The 14,888-nt window shown below is 39.7% G+C and overlaps 1 long non-coding RNA gene across 1 annotated transcript in view; it reads left to right on the top strand.

The window, feature by feature from the left end:
• LOC135231739 (uncharacterized) overlaps positions 1-14,888 on the top strand; it is a 33,338-nt gene that overhangs the window by 1,075 nt on the left and 17,375 nt on the right. The window contains exon 2 of the long non-coding RNA XR_010322495.1: positions 766-888. This is a non-coding gene — a long non-coding RNA (uncharacterized LOC135231739). The remainder of the gene's footprint in view (positions 1-765; positions 889-14,888) is intronic.

Raw genomic sequence — 14,888 nt, 5'->3', positions numbered from 1 at the left:
TGTTGACATGTCATAGGGTTGGCCACTAATGTTAGAAAACGATATGTGTATTAGCTGTTTAATGAAAAGCTACGTTCTATAAACCTTCGTCTAAAGTACAATTAAAAAAAAAAAAACAGTTACTTTTGGGAAGGGAAGGGGAAGGAGAATTGTTTTGGAGTTCCTACTAGGTGTCCCAGGATTTATGCTTTACAGAGAAAAGTGTATGTAATCCTTACACTCTTCCAAAATGCACCAGGCCAGCCTTCGTTTTAAGACATGAGGTTCGAGGTTAAGTTTGTAAATCATTTGCCCAGGAAAGATCATAGCGATTGGGAGCAACGGACTCTAGGGTCATGCAAGACACTTTCCCCTAAGATGTCATGCTTTGCAAAGTTTTGCCCAGCTTCTGCATCTGTGCTAGAAGCCAGAAGAGGAACTAATTGTTTTTTCTTTTTTTCCTATTTTAAAATAAATTTTAGATTTACAGAAGAGTTGGAAAGATCGTTCGGAGAGCTCCCACATACCCTTCACCCAGCTTCCTCTAATGTTATCATTGTATGTAATGATCAAAACTAAAAAAAAACTAACATTGATACAAAACTATTAATTATACCACAGGTTTTATTTGGTTTTACCAGTTATTCCATTAATGCCCTTTTTATGTTCCAGAATCCCATCCAGGATATCACTAACTTCTAATCTGTGATAGTTTTGAAGGTATTTGTATACTGTCCTTCAATTTGAGTTTGTCTCGTGTTGTTTCTTTTTCTTTTTCATGATTAGACTCAGGTTATGGATTTGGGGAAAGACTGCCACAGAAGTGAGCTGCCCTTCTCACTGCTGCCCTTCTCACTGCATCATATCAAGGCATACATGATGTCAGCCCGACTTATGACTGATCACTGGGTAACTGGTTGTTTTTTGTTTTTTAACCTGGGCCACTGTAATGGCACTGAAATTCCTGCCCTGTCAATTGCTGCTAGACTTCGGATTTAAAATGGACTTTGATCATTTATTGGATCAAGTGCAAACTTCCCAACCTGACCTTTTAAAGATTCTCTTATGCAGCCCTTGCCTTCTGCTGTCCCTCCCACATCTGATGCTCCCTCTTTCACTTCCCTCCAAATCGCTCTTGCCAGGCTTTCTTCATGTCCCATGAGGTTTCTTTGACTACTCCAAGCCTTCTCTTCTCTAAATTCCTGGTTGATTCCTACAGTCTCACTTTACTGTGGTTTTACTTTGTTTCCCGGATGTTTAATGTGTGGGTCTTGACTTCTCACCACTAAAATCAAAACATTAATTTCAGCCTCCTAACAATGTAACTCGAATGGGACAGAACAGATCCTTGTTTTCATCCAGAATACACCTCAATTCTCAGATTTTTAATTCAGTTCACTCAAATAAATATAATGTCTCAACACATTTAAAGAGAAATAGATATTTTATTGAAGACTTTGTAAGAAGGCATAAAATAGGTTCACATCACACAAGAAACTTAAGCAAATCACTCATTAGACAGCTCCAGTGGTACGTGGGTAAATGTTTAATGACTGACTCTAAGAGGGGAAAAAATGTATCCACATACATTTATTATAAATTTTATTGATATAAACAATGTATACCACAAAATTTACAAATAATGATAAAATACACAGTACATTTATTGCAAATTCTATATAGTGAATTGAATTTCAAATGTTTTCACTGTTTTTTGCAGAACTTTTGTATCCATTACCAATCTATGGCTGCAATTCAGCAGTGACTTGTCAAATGCAGTAACGTCCCAATTTACTACCCAATAAATGTATTGTTATTATATCTAATACGCGATCTAGAGTTAAACTATTTCTCACCCTCATACAACTAAAACCTCTTTCAGCTTCAGCACTGAGCACATTGTTCACCAGTGATGTGAGTAGGCTCTTTGATGACTCAGATAATAGTTTTCAAATGCTGAATGACTGTTTCCTCAATGTTTGTGTTATTTCCAATGTAACGGCTATTGACACTATGCGCTTTACTCTCCATTACTTTATGAACAACCAATGAAACAACAAATCAAGTTCTGACTTGTATGTAGAGCTATCTGCCTTGTCCAAGATCATTCAACTACTACATGATAGATAGGTTTTGAACACAATCGAATTCTAATACTCAGGATACATTGTTAGATCCTCAACAGCAGTGTTAAGGGGTATATATTACTATTCTCCTTTTACAGGTAACAAAACTGAGGTTCAACATGCTATGTCAGTTGTCCCACATTTATTGTTGGGCAGATTTTTATTTTTCGTATTTTTAACTATATTTCACACAAGCTCCTCTGCCCACTCAAAATGTTTATATTCTGCTGTCCCGCACCCTGGCATCTCTGACACCCCGGAGCAGTTGTTAGCCTGAGGGTTTCTGAGAAGGCTAAAGAAGCTCAGAATCTTCTCCTGCAGCTTTTGCCATGGTCTGCTTGGGACCACAGCAGGACCATGAGTGTATATCAGCCCCTTTCATAAAACCACATGGTATAGAGTGAATTGGGGCTGAGCCAACCCAGGATCCCCAAAGACAAAGCATGGGGAGACAGACCCTCCTGTACCACCAATTCTGATAGCTCAGACCTGTGTCCTCTAGCACCCTGGGAAAAGGCAGAAGCTCAATCTTCAGCTTCTCTGTCACGGCCTACTCAAGCCCCACAGCATAAGTAGCAGCAGCATCTTCCTCCCTCCTCCCCAGCAGACCCTGCCCCACATGGCCTCCTATCCCCACTGCGCCCCAGGTTCCATCAGAAAAGACGTGGAGTTTGGGTCTCTCTCCCTCCATGCAGAACCTGCGATGCCTCTCCTGTAGGCAGGAGGACTGTGACGCTCCAGGAACAGAATCCTCTCTGTCCCCGAACAGAAAGCTTTGATCAGCACGGTTGCCTTCCAAGCCCTCTTCTGCCACTACATGATGTAGTTCCATGTTGCTGGATTTTGAGCACAAAGGATTAAAACACATTATTCTGTTAAAAACAAAAAAAATTCTGTTAGGTCCTTCCAAATGACCAGCAAGGAAAAGAATGGTGCACAGAAAAATGATGTAAGTCCTTAGCCCATTTTACACCAGAGGATTAATCTACAACCTCCTGTAATTCTTAAAGGGAAAACGCTGGAAGCCTGTCCTCTGTTTAGCAGGGAACAACTTGAGAACTGATTTGTCTAAGTTTCTATTTACCATCAACCCTATAAATTTATTACCTAGCTTTTCAGACAAACTTCCAAGACATTTACCCTTTACTTCTGCATGAAATTCTCAATGTGCTGGAGTGAAGTTTTACTTTTGTTTCAAACTTTTATGACATTTATTGATATCTGTTTTCCAAGTATGCAGACACTCATGTTTTAGAATTATGGAGAATTCCAAAGAGAATTGTTAATATGAATAAGAAAATTGTATTCACGGTCTTACCTGCAATATGCACACAGTTCATATTTGATTTAATTTGATTTGATTGAGGGAAGTCCAAAGAAATAGAGGTTGACATCTGTTTGTTCGTTTTTTCAGCCAGCGTTTACTGAGCACTTACCATGTGCCAGGCACTCTGTAAGGCTCTGGGGCTTCAATGCAGAACAGCACAGACCTGGCTTTACAGTTCACGGAGGTCAAAGGCAAAATTGAAGCAACCACAAAACTGTGATATGACAGGTGGGGCATGTGTGTAGAAGCACACACATGGACACCTCACCCAGATTCAGGGTGAGGGACGTCTTCTCAGAGGAAGGGACACCTAAGCCGAGACTGGAGAAGAGAAGTGGGGAAAGGAATGTATCGAGCAGAGAGATAAGGCCCAGAGAAGAAACAGAATAGTGAGCCCTTAATGGGTAATGGGGAAAATGAGACTGCGGAAACCAAATCAACATTTAGATTTTCTCTGTGTCAAAGGAGTGAAGATATTGAAGAAGCCAGGCTGGAGGCTCCTGCTGGCTGCAACAGGCACAGGGGGTCTTTTTCTTCTTTTTTAAATTATAGAAGATACCTCCCCTTCCCAACTCTTTTTCTCAAAGTATAGAGGATTTTCTGAACTAAAAAGAGCTCAGAGATGGAGCAAAGCCCCAGGATCCTTGGCAGCAGAGAGAAGATAAAGAGGAAAACAAGACAGTTACCCTTCGAGAGGCCTTACAGCATGCACGTGGTCCTGTACAACTGTCACCTCTGCTATCCTCCAATCCACACTGCTCCAAAAGCTGCCAAGGCCATGTCAAACTGCCATAAAAGAAGACAATGGCCTGGGGTATCTTGATTTCACATACCTCCTAATTTTTTAGCCAGAATGTCTATGAATGAAATTATTTGAATTCGATTGTTTTTAAACCAATGATTCTTCCTTCTTCTTTTTTAAAAAATTTATTGTGCTTTAAGTGAAATTTACAAAGCAAGTCAGTCTTTCATATAAAACTTATACATAGCTTGCTATGTACTCCCAGCTGCTCTCCCCCTAATGAGACAGCACACTCCTCCTCTCCACCCTGTATTCCCCATGTCCATTCAATCAGCTCCTGTCCCCCTCTGCCTTCTAATCTTACCTCCAGACAGGAGCTGCCCACATAGTCTCATGTGTCTGCTTGAGCCAAGAAGCTCACTCCTCACCAGTATCGTTTTCTGTTTTATAGTCCAGTCCAATCCCTGTTTGAAGAGTTGGCTTTGGGAATGGTTCCAGTCTTGGGCTAACAGAGGGTCCTGGGACCATGACCTCCGGGATCCCTCTAGTCTCCATCAGACCATTAAGTCTGGTCCTTTTATGAGAATTTGAGGTCTGCATCCCGCTGTTTTCCTGTTCCATCAGGGATTCTCTGTTGTGTTCCCTATCAGGGCCGTCATCTGTGGTAGCTGGGCACAATCTAGTTCTTCTGGTCTCTGACTGATGTAGTCTCTGGTGTATGTGGCCCTTTCTGTCTCTTGGACTCATATTTACCTTGTGTCTTTGGTATTCTTCATTCTCCTTTGCTCCAGGTGGGTTGAGACCAAGTCATGCATATTAGATGGCCACTTGCTAGCTTTAAAGACCCCAGATGCCACTCACCAAAGTGGGATGCAGAATGTTTTCTTAATACATTTGTTATGCCAATTGACCTAGATGTCCTCTGAAACCATGGTTCCCAGACCCCTGTCCCTGCTACTGTGGTCTTCAAAGCATTTGGTTGTATTCAGAAAACTGCTTTTTGTTTTTTCAGTCCAGTTGTGCTGACCTCCCCTGTATTGTGTATTGTCTTTCCCTTCACCTAAAATAATTCTTGTCTACTATCTAATTAGTGAATACCCCTCTCCCTCCCTCCCCATCAAAGAATATTTTCTTCTGTGTGTAAACCTCTTCTTGAGTTCTTATATTAGTGGTCTCATACAATATTTCACTCAGCACAATACCTTCCAGCTTCCTCCATGTTGTGATATGTTTTGTGGATTCAAGGTTGTTCTTAATTGTTGCATAGTATTCCATTATGTGAGTATACCGTAATTTTTCCATTCATCCGTTGATGGGCAGCTTGGTTACTTCTGTCTTTTTGCTACTGTAAACAGTGCTGCAATGAACATGGGAGTGTTCATGTGAAGTCTCTTATTTCTCTAGGATGTATTCCAAGGAATGGAATTGCTGGATTGTATGGTAGGTCTATTTCTAGCTTTTTATGGAAGTGCCAAATAGATTTCCAAAGTGGTTGTACCATTTTACATTCCCACCAGCAGTGTATAAGTGTCCCAGTCTCTCCACAACATCTCCAACATTTATTGTTTTGTGTTTTTTGGATTAATGCCAGCCTTGTTGGAGTGAGATGAAATCTCATTGTAGTTTTGATTTGCATTTCTCTAATGGCTAATGATCGCGAGCATTTCCTCATGTATCTGTTAGCTACCTGAATGTCTTCTTTAGTGGAGTGCCTGTTCATATCCTTTGCCCATTTTTTAACTGGGTTATTTGCCTTTTTATTGTAGAGTTTTTGCGGTATTATATAGATTTTAGACATCAGTCTCTGATCCAGTCTGTAGGTAATCTTTTTACTCTTTTGGTGAAGTCTTTGAATGAGCATAAGTGTTTGATTTTTAGGAGCTCCCAGTTATCTAGTTTCTCTTCTGGTGTTTGCATTGTTAGTAATGTTTTGTATACTGTTTATGCTATGATTAGGGCTCCTAGAGTTGTCCCTATTTTTTCTTCCATGATCTTTATTGTTTTAGATTTTATATTTAGGTCTTTGATCCATTTTGAGTTAGTTTTTGTGCATGGTGTGAGGTATAGGACTTATTTCATTTTTTTGCAGATGGATATCCAGTTACGCCAGCAGTATTTGTTAAAAGACTCTCATTTCCCCATTTAACTGACTTTGGGCTTTTGTCAAATATCAGCTGCTCATATGTGGATGAATTTATGTCTGGATTCTCAATTCTGTTGCATTGGTCTATGTATCTGTTTTGTACCAGTACCAGGCTGTTTTGACTCCTGTGGTGGTATAATATGTTCTAAAATCAGGTATTGTGAGGCCTCCCACCTTGTTCTTCTTTTTCAGTAACGTTTTTTGCTTATCCAGGGCCTCTTTCAGATTGCATTGTGTCTGTAGATCGCTTTGGGTAGAATAGGCATTTTTACAATGTTGAGTCTTCCTATCCATGAGCAAGGCATGTTTTCCCACTTCTGTAGGTTTTTTTGGTTTCTTGTAGTAGTGTCTTATAGTTTTCTTTGTATAGGTCTTTTACATCTCTGGTTAGATTTATCCCTAAGTATTTTATCTTCTTGGGGGCTATTGTAAATGGTACTATTTGGTGATTTCCTCTTTGATGTTCTCTTTGTTGGTGTAGAAGAATCTAATTGATCTTTATGCATTTACCTTGTATCCTGATACTCTGCTTAACTCGCCTATTAGTTTCAGTAGTTTTCTTGAAGATTCTGAAGGGTTTTCTGTATATAAAATCATATCATCTGTAAATAGAGATACTTTTACTTCTTCCTTGCCAATCCGGATGCCCTTTATTTCTTTGTCTAGCCTAATTGCTCTGGCTAGGACCTCCAGCACAATGTTGAATAAGAGTGGTGATAAACAGCATCCTTGTCTGGTTCCCATTCTCAAGGGGAATGCTTTCAGACTCTCTCCATTTAGGATGATGTTGGCTGTTGGCTTTGTATAAATGCCCTTTATTATGTGGAGGAATTTTCCTTCTATTCCTATTTTGCTGAGAATTTTTATCATGAATGGGTGTTGGACTTTGTCAAATGCCTTTTCTGCATCAATTGATAAGATCATGTGGTTCTTGTCTTTTGTTTTATTTATATGATAGATTACATTGATTGTTTTTCTAATGTTGAACCATCCCTGCATACCTGGTATGAATCCCACTTAGTCATGGGGAATTATTATTATTATTTTGATATGTTGTTGAACTCTGTTGGCTAGAATTTTGTTGAGGATTTTTGCGTCTAAGTTCATGAGGGATATAGGAGTGTAAATTTTCTTTCTTTCTTTTTTTTTTTTGTGGTGTTTTTACCTGGTTTTGGTATCAGGGATGTGCTGGCTTCATGGGAGTATTTCAGCCTTTCCTATGCTCTGAAATACCTTTTGTAGTAGTGGTATTAACTCTTCTCTGAAAGTTTGGTAGAATTCTCCAGTGAAACCATCAGGGCCAGGGTTTTTTTTTTTCCTGGGAGTTTTTTAGTTACCTTTTTAATCTCTTCTTTTGTTATTTTTTTTGGTGTTATGGGTGTATTTAGTTGTTCTACTTCTGTTTTAGTTTAGGTATGTAGTGTGTGTCTACAAATTTGTCCATTTCTTCTAGGTTTTCAAACTTGTTAGAGTACAGTTTTTCGTAGTAATCTAATATGATTCTTTTAATTTCAGTTGGGTCTGTTGTGATATCGCCCATTTCATTTCTCCTTCGGCTTATTTCCTTTTCTGATTTTCTTTTGTCATTTTGGCCAGTGGTTTATTGATTTTCTTAATCTTTTCAAAGAACCAACTTTTGGCCTTGTTAACTTTTTCAATTGTTTTTCAGTTCTCTATTTCATTTAACTCTAGTCTAATTTTTATTATTTGCTTTCTTCTGGTGCATGAGGGTTTCTTTTGTTGCTCTTTCTATTCATTCAAGTTGAAGGGATAATTCTTTGATTTGGGCCCTTTCTTCTTTTTGGATGTGTGCATTTATTGCTATAAATTGACCTCTAAGCACTGCATTTATTGTGTTCCAAAGGTTCTGATAGGAAGTGTTTTCATTCTCATTGGATTCTATGAAATTCTTTATTCCATTCCTTAATTTCTTCTACAACCCAGTCATTTTTGAGCAAGGTGTTGTTCAGTTTCCATGTGTTTGACTTCTTTTCCCTGCTTTTTCTGTTATTGATTTTTACTTTTATGGCATTATGGTCAAAGAAGATGTTTTGTAATATTTCAGTGTTTTGGATTCTGTTAAGGCTTGCTTTATGGCCTAATGTGTGGTCTGTTCTGGAGAGTGTTCCATGTGCGTTGGAAAAGAAAGTATACTTGGCTGCTGTTGGGTGAAGTTTTCTGTATATGTCTATGAGGTCAAGTTGGTTGATTGTGGCATTTAAATCTTCTGTGTCTTTATTGAGCTTCTTTCTGGATGTCCTGTCCTTCACCAAAAGTTTTGTGTTGAAGTCTCCTACTATTATTGTGGAGCTATCTCGCTTTTCAATACTGTTAGAGTTTGTTTTATGTATCTTGAAGCCCTGATGTGTGCATAAATATTTAATATGGTTATATCCTCCTGGTATATTGTCCCTTTAATCATTTTATAGTGTCCTTCCTTATCCTTTGTGGTGGATTTAACTTTAAAGTCTATTTTGTTGGAAATTAATACTACCTCTCCTGCTCTTTTTTGATTGTTGCTTGCTTGATATATTTTTTTCCACCCTTTGGGTTTTAGTTTTCTGTGTCTTTAAGTCTAAGGTGTGTCTCTTGTAGGGAGCATATGGAAGGATCATGTTTTTTTAATCCATTCTTCCATTCTCTATCTTTTTATTGGAGCATTTAGTCCATTTACATTCAGCATAATTATGGATAGGCATGAGTTTAGTGCTGTCATTTTGATGTCTTTTTTGTGTGTTGTTGACAGTTCCTTTTTTCTGCTTATTTTTTGTGCTAGTAGTTTTTCTTTATAGATTGTCTTTTCCTCTTTTTCATTGTTGTTGATTTTGTATTTGCTGAGTCTTTATGTTTCTCTTTTATTTTTATGTGTAGGTTTGTCAGTCTCGTTTGCAGTTACCTTAATATTTACCCCGATTTTTCTAAGTTTAATCCAAACTTTTATCTCTTTATATTGCCTTGACTTCCTCTTGATTTGAAAGAGCTATGACCACATTTTTTAGTCCTTCTTTATTGATATAATGTTGTCATCTTTTTACATAATGACATTGCTATTTCCCTGTTTTGGACAATTTTTTATCTTGATTTATTTTTGTGATTTACCTCTCTGGGTTGATATCTGGTTGCTCTGTCTTGTGTTCTAGTCTGTGTTGTTATCTGATGTTATTGAATTTATAACCAGAGGACTCCCTTTAGTATTTCTTGCAGTTTTGGTTTGGTTTTTGTAAGTTTTCTAAACTTCTGCTTATCTGGTAATGTCCTAATTTCACCTTCGTACAAATAAAAAAAAAAAAAATTTTTTTTATTTGAGAGACAGTTGTGCTGGATATATGATTCTTGGATGGCATTTTTTTTTTCCTTCAAGGCTTTGTATATGTCAACCCATTGCCTTCATGTCTGCATGGTTTCTGCTAAATAGTCTGATCTTATTCTTATTGACTCTCCTTTGTAGGTGACTTTTTGTTTATCCCTAGCCCCTATTAAAATTCTCTCTTTATGTTTGGTTTTGGCAAGTTTGATTATAATATGTCTTGGTGACTTACTTTTAGAATCTACCTTGTGTGGGTTTCAGTGAGCATCTTGGTTAGATAACTTCTCATCTCTCACGATATCAGGGAAGTTTTCTGCCAACAAATCTTCAACAATTCTCTCTGTATTTGCTGTTATCCCTCCCTGCTCTGGTACTCCAATCACTCGTAGTTTATTTCTCTTGATAGAGTCTCACAGGATTCTTAGGTTTTCTTTATAGCTTTAAATTCTTTCTTCTGGTTTTTCTTTGAATATATTGTTACCAAGTGTTTTATGTTCAATTCACTGATTCTGACTTCCATTTCCTCAATTCTGCAACTCTGACTTTCTTTTGAGTTGTCAATTTCTGTAATTTTATTGTTAATCTTCTGAATTCCTGATTGCTGTCTCTCTATGGATTCTTGCAGCCTATTAATTTTGTCATTGTGCTCTTTAATAACCTTCTTAATTTCATCAGCTGCTTTACCTCTGTGTTCCTTGGCTTGTTCTCTGCTGTGCCTGATCTCCTTCCTGATCGCTTGAAGAATTCTGTATATTAATCTTTTGTTTTCTACTGCTGGTAATTCCAGGAAGATCTCATCTGGAACATTCCTTGACTCTTTGTTTTGGGAGCTTGTTGAAGTGATCATGGTCTGCTTCTTTATGTAATTTGATATTGACTGTTATCTATGAGCCATCAATAAGTTATTGTGTTAATTTACTTTGTTTGTTTACTGTGCCCTAGCTTCTTGCTTTGTTTTGTTTTGATATGCCCAAATAGGCTGCTTGAGTGATCTAACTTGATTATTGGTGCCTTTGAAGCTCTAACGTCCTGTCACCAGATGGCTAGAGTTGTTACCAGGTATATGAACCTAGGAGTCCATTCAGTTTTCTTGTATGGATTTGGCTTAGGTGTCCAGGTAGTCAGTCACCAAGTGTATGGTGCAGGCTCTCACCTACAATCTTAGAGGAGCAGGGGTGATTGGTGTAGGCACAGGTATCTGGTTGTAGCAGGAGGTCACACTCTGAGCAAGGCAGTGGGCTGAAAGTGCAACCCTGTTCCCTAGAGCGCACAGGTGGGTGGGTTCTGCAGCTGGACCATGAGCAGCCAGTGCTTTGGGCTGTAAGGACTGGGAGGCACTACTTATCCTTGAACTTCTGTCACTGGTGGCTAGGTGGCATGGGTGGAGTCACCAGTCCTCAGGCCTCTGATGTGGGTAGGTGAGGTCCCTGCTTAATAGGCAAAGTGGTGTCAAATGTCAAAACCTGCCTCTCCACTGCAGAACTGAAACAGCTGAAGTCAGACTTCAGGCACATACACAGTTGCACTGTGCCAACAAGAGCCTAAGCTGCTGAAATGGGTCCACACAAGTCCATGCATGGGTGAAAGGCGTTCAAAGTCTGGGGATTGCTTGTGCCTGGACAGGAGCCACTTCTGCCCTGAGTGCCCAGCTTAGTGGAGCCAGCAGCTTATTTTTTCCCATTTGTTAATTTATTTCTTCTCTAAGGCCAGGAGAATGGCTCAGGTCATGCAGCAGGAGCTATCTCAGGCCCAAGGAAATCGACTGCCACTGAAGCTGGCTTGGGGGCTGGGGCAGAGGGAGGGGACATCAGATAAATGGGAGAGAATTTTTCCAAAGGTGTGCTTTTTGATCTGTGTGGTAAATTAGATACAAGTACTTATCTTTTGCTGAGAGCACTGTTCTTCGGTGATTCCGGAGGCATGAGTAGACTCTGTGCTGCTTGCTGTCTCTCACTGTGGAAGATACATCCCAAACACTACCACCAGCCCTGCCACAGTTGTGCCAGGGGATTGGGCCTGAGGGGTGCTGGTTCCCGCCGAGTCAGGTCTGGCAACTCCTCACTGCCTCTGAACCATTTGTCTCTCCGCCTGCTGCTCAGTCTGATTTCTTAACTTTGCCTTTGATGTTCAGGTCACCTAGCTTGTCATATATATAATCGCTTCACTTGTTTTTTTGGGTCTTTTTTGCAAGAGGGACCACCAGAAGTGTCTGACTACTCTGCCATCTTGGCCCCGCCTCCCTTTTCTTCCTTTTTTTAGCAGAATTTTGACAGTCCTGGTGCAGTGATTAAGAGCTCAACTGCTAACCAAAAAGTCGGCAGGTTGAATCTACCAGCTGCTCCTTGGAAACCCTGTGGGGCAGTTCTACGCTGTCCTATAGGGTCTCTAGGAGTCAGAATCGACTCTAGGGCAAAGAGTTTGGTTTGGTTTTAGCAGAGTTTTGAGTTTAAGAAGAGAGTTTATGTTTGGGCTGATAAGAAGAAGACATGTGAACTAAGGAATTGATAAGAAGCTTGAGTCAGAGTTTAAAATTCTTCCAGAGATAAAGCTCAGATTCTGAAAAGGGGCAGGGTAATGAGTGCCCAGGGGCAATCTCGAAATTGTATACCCCTTCCCCCCTCCCAACTCAAGTGCCCCCCATAGCAGAAAGGCCTTCACAGCTCTTGTCCCACTGTCTCAGTCAGGCTCCTTGTGTATTTATGGTGCCTCAGAATGTCCTTCTGGATGTTCTGTGCCTTCCCTGGTGTCCCGATGGACTTGCTTCTGGGGGCGAGTGCCTCCCCTCCTGCACGACTCCCGACTATGTGTCTACCTTGCCTGAGGAAGGACGTTGGGTTGTATAGGGTTAATAAAAACTACTCAGTAGAGTCCTTTAAGTGGCACCCTGGGCACATACCATACCTGCCATACCTTAAATTCACTTCTGGTAACCTCCCTTTTCTTTAGTAATATGCTTATTTTTTAATGCTATTTCTTTTTTCTTCAAAAAAATACACAGAAATACATCCTTCCATGTAGTGTTTGATTTCGGAGATTAAAATTGGAGCCATTATTCCCTGTCGTTGAATAAAGAATGTGACCAGCTGGAGCTGGACTCACAGGGACCCTCAAGGACTCACAAAAACACATCAACTGGGCCCTAAACGTACAAAGACCATAGCTAGGACAATTTTGGAAAACATCTTTTAGGGAACGTTTCACATAAACAATAAACAGAACACAAAAGACCAACATATTTTCCACTCTGATCTCTTCTTATTAGTGTTTAGCAAATAATAAGATTTGTTGGACCAGTGAAGGCCCTCCTGACTGTAGTTACTGAATCCTGTATCAAGGATTATTAAGAAAGACAATTTAAAATGTAGAATCACAGTGCTTTAGCAGTTTTTAGCCAATCTCTGAAAAGGTGAAACTTTCAATGATTTTACCCATTTGTAATGTTAATATACACTGATAAGAGTGTCATATTTCTTGGACTCGAACAGACATAGCTCTGGTGGCATGCTTCTGCTTGTCTGTTTTCCCACTTTAGCCTCTTTGAATATATGCTGAATAAAATCTTACTTTTTGCTCTGCTATAACTTTGTGGTAATTATACCCTAGGACATGATCAAAAAACAATTTGTGGACACAGGATAATGGAAAGCTGTGTGAGAAGGCTGATCTCCAGTGTGAATACGGTTGACTTCAATATTTGGTGACTAAACAAACTAGACTATTAGTTGCCTGATACATTGCGATGATGGTCAAGCATCTCATGACAGGAAGACTGCAATCAGAATCGTACATAATTTTGAAGTAGTGATGAGTATACACAATATTTCAAGATCTCTGCAACAAATGATATACGATAAGAAAATATCTGTGATTTCTATTGGTGACAAAGTTATAGGTACTGGTATATGTATTTGTAGTTACCTTTATAAGGAAGTTCTCTTTTATCTCCAGTTTGCGGAGTTGTTTTTTTTTTAAATCATGACAAAGTCTTTCAAAAGAGAAACCTGAAATTATCATTTGTAGCATTTATTTTATATATTCTAGATTGAAGGAAATGCTGAATTTGTGTTAGAAGTTAGTGAAAATAAAGGCATAATTTTTTTTTTTCCATGCAAGTTCATGGGCCTTCAGGTTCAGAACCCCTGATATTTGCAATCTGCCTTGTGCATAGAAAGACTAGGCTCTGTGAAATTCTCTTGGCCACCATCATGAATACCCAAATCCCATTGTGAGTTGGTCCTACATTTGGATCCAGAGTCCTGTGTACAAGTCGCATCTCATGAAAATTTCCACTCACACAAGGTGAGATTGACTCTTCTGCAAACCACAGATACCATTCCAAGCCCCCCAAAGTAAAGGAACCTGTGAGTTTTCAGTGCCTTGTGGCAGCTTTAACCTAGGCAGCTGTTGTTAATTGCCATTGAGTTGGCAGGAACCAGGAGACCAGCATGAGGTGGCTATGGTGGGGCTTGCTTGCCCATGGAGCTAAGAGTTCAAACACTTGCCCAGGAAGGCCCCCAGCAAGGCCCCAGCAGGGTCAGGTGGCTGAAGACCCCGAGAAGGACCAGGTAGCAGTAAGGCCCCAGAAGGGCCTGCTGGCAGAGGGCAAGAAGAAGCTGACCTGATTGAGGAACTGTGTCCTGAGTTATTCCTATTACTTCCAAGTTGATCCTCATCCTGTTACTTCCCTAATAAACCGATTAACTGTAAGTATGGTTGGCGAGTTCTGTGAGATGTTGCAGTGAATCACCAAACCTGGGAGGGAGAGTACTGATGTGAGGGGGAGTAGTTGATGTTAGAGATGATGGAGTGGTACAGCACTTTGGAAAAGTTGGATATCTGGGACATATTTAACCTCTGTCTAATAGGAACCAGCTTTGTGCTGATTCTTATAAAAGACATTACTCATTTACCAAGTCTGGACCTATTTCCATAACACCCTATGTCCTACACTTGAGTTATGATGGCCTTGTAAATCTCCTAACAAATAGACCCTGCTGCTTCCTGCTTTAGACTTTTCTCATGCTGTTCCCCTCCTCTGGAACACTGAGTCTCCTCCTCCTCCCTTTTACTTGGTTAACTTCTACCCATCCATTCTCTAGAATAAGTCAAGATTTAAAGTACAGGTTGATGTCCTTTCCTTGGAGGGGCTTCCCTGGCTCCCCACTTCATTATATGTTCCCTTGTCACCCTCTACTTCTCCTTCATTGGGCTTATCACAATTGTAATTTATTCATACTTGCATAACAAATTAAACAATCTCTTTT

This window comes from Loxodonta africana, chromosome 1 (assembly GCF_030014295.1).
Source record: "Loxodonta africana isolate mLoxAfr1 chromosome 1, mLoxAfr1.hap2, whole genome shotgun sequence".
Lineage (NCBI taxonomy): Eukaryota > Metazoa > Chordata > Mammalia > Proboscidea > Elephantidae > Loxodonta > Loxodonta africana.
This window is presented reverse-complemented; position numbering and strand designations above follow the sequence as displayed.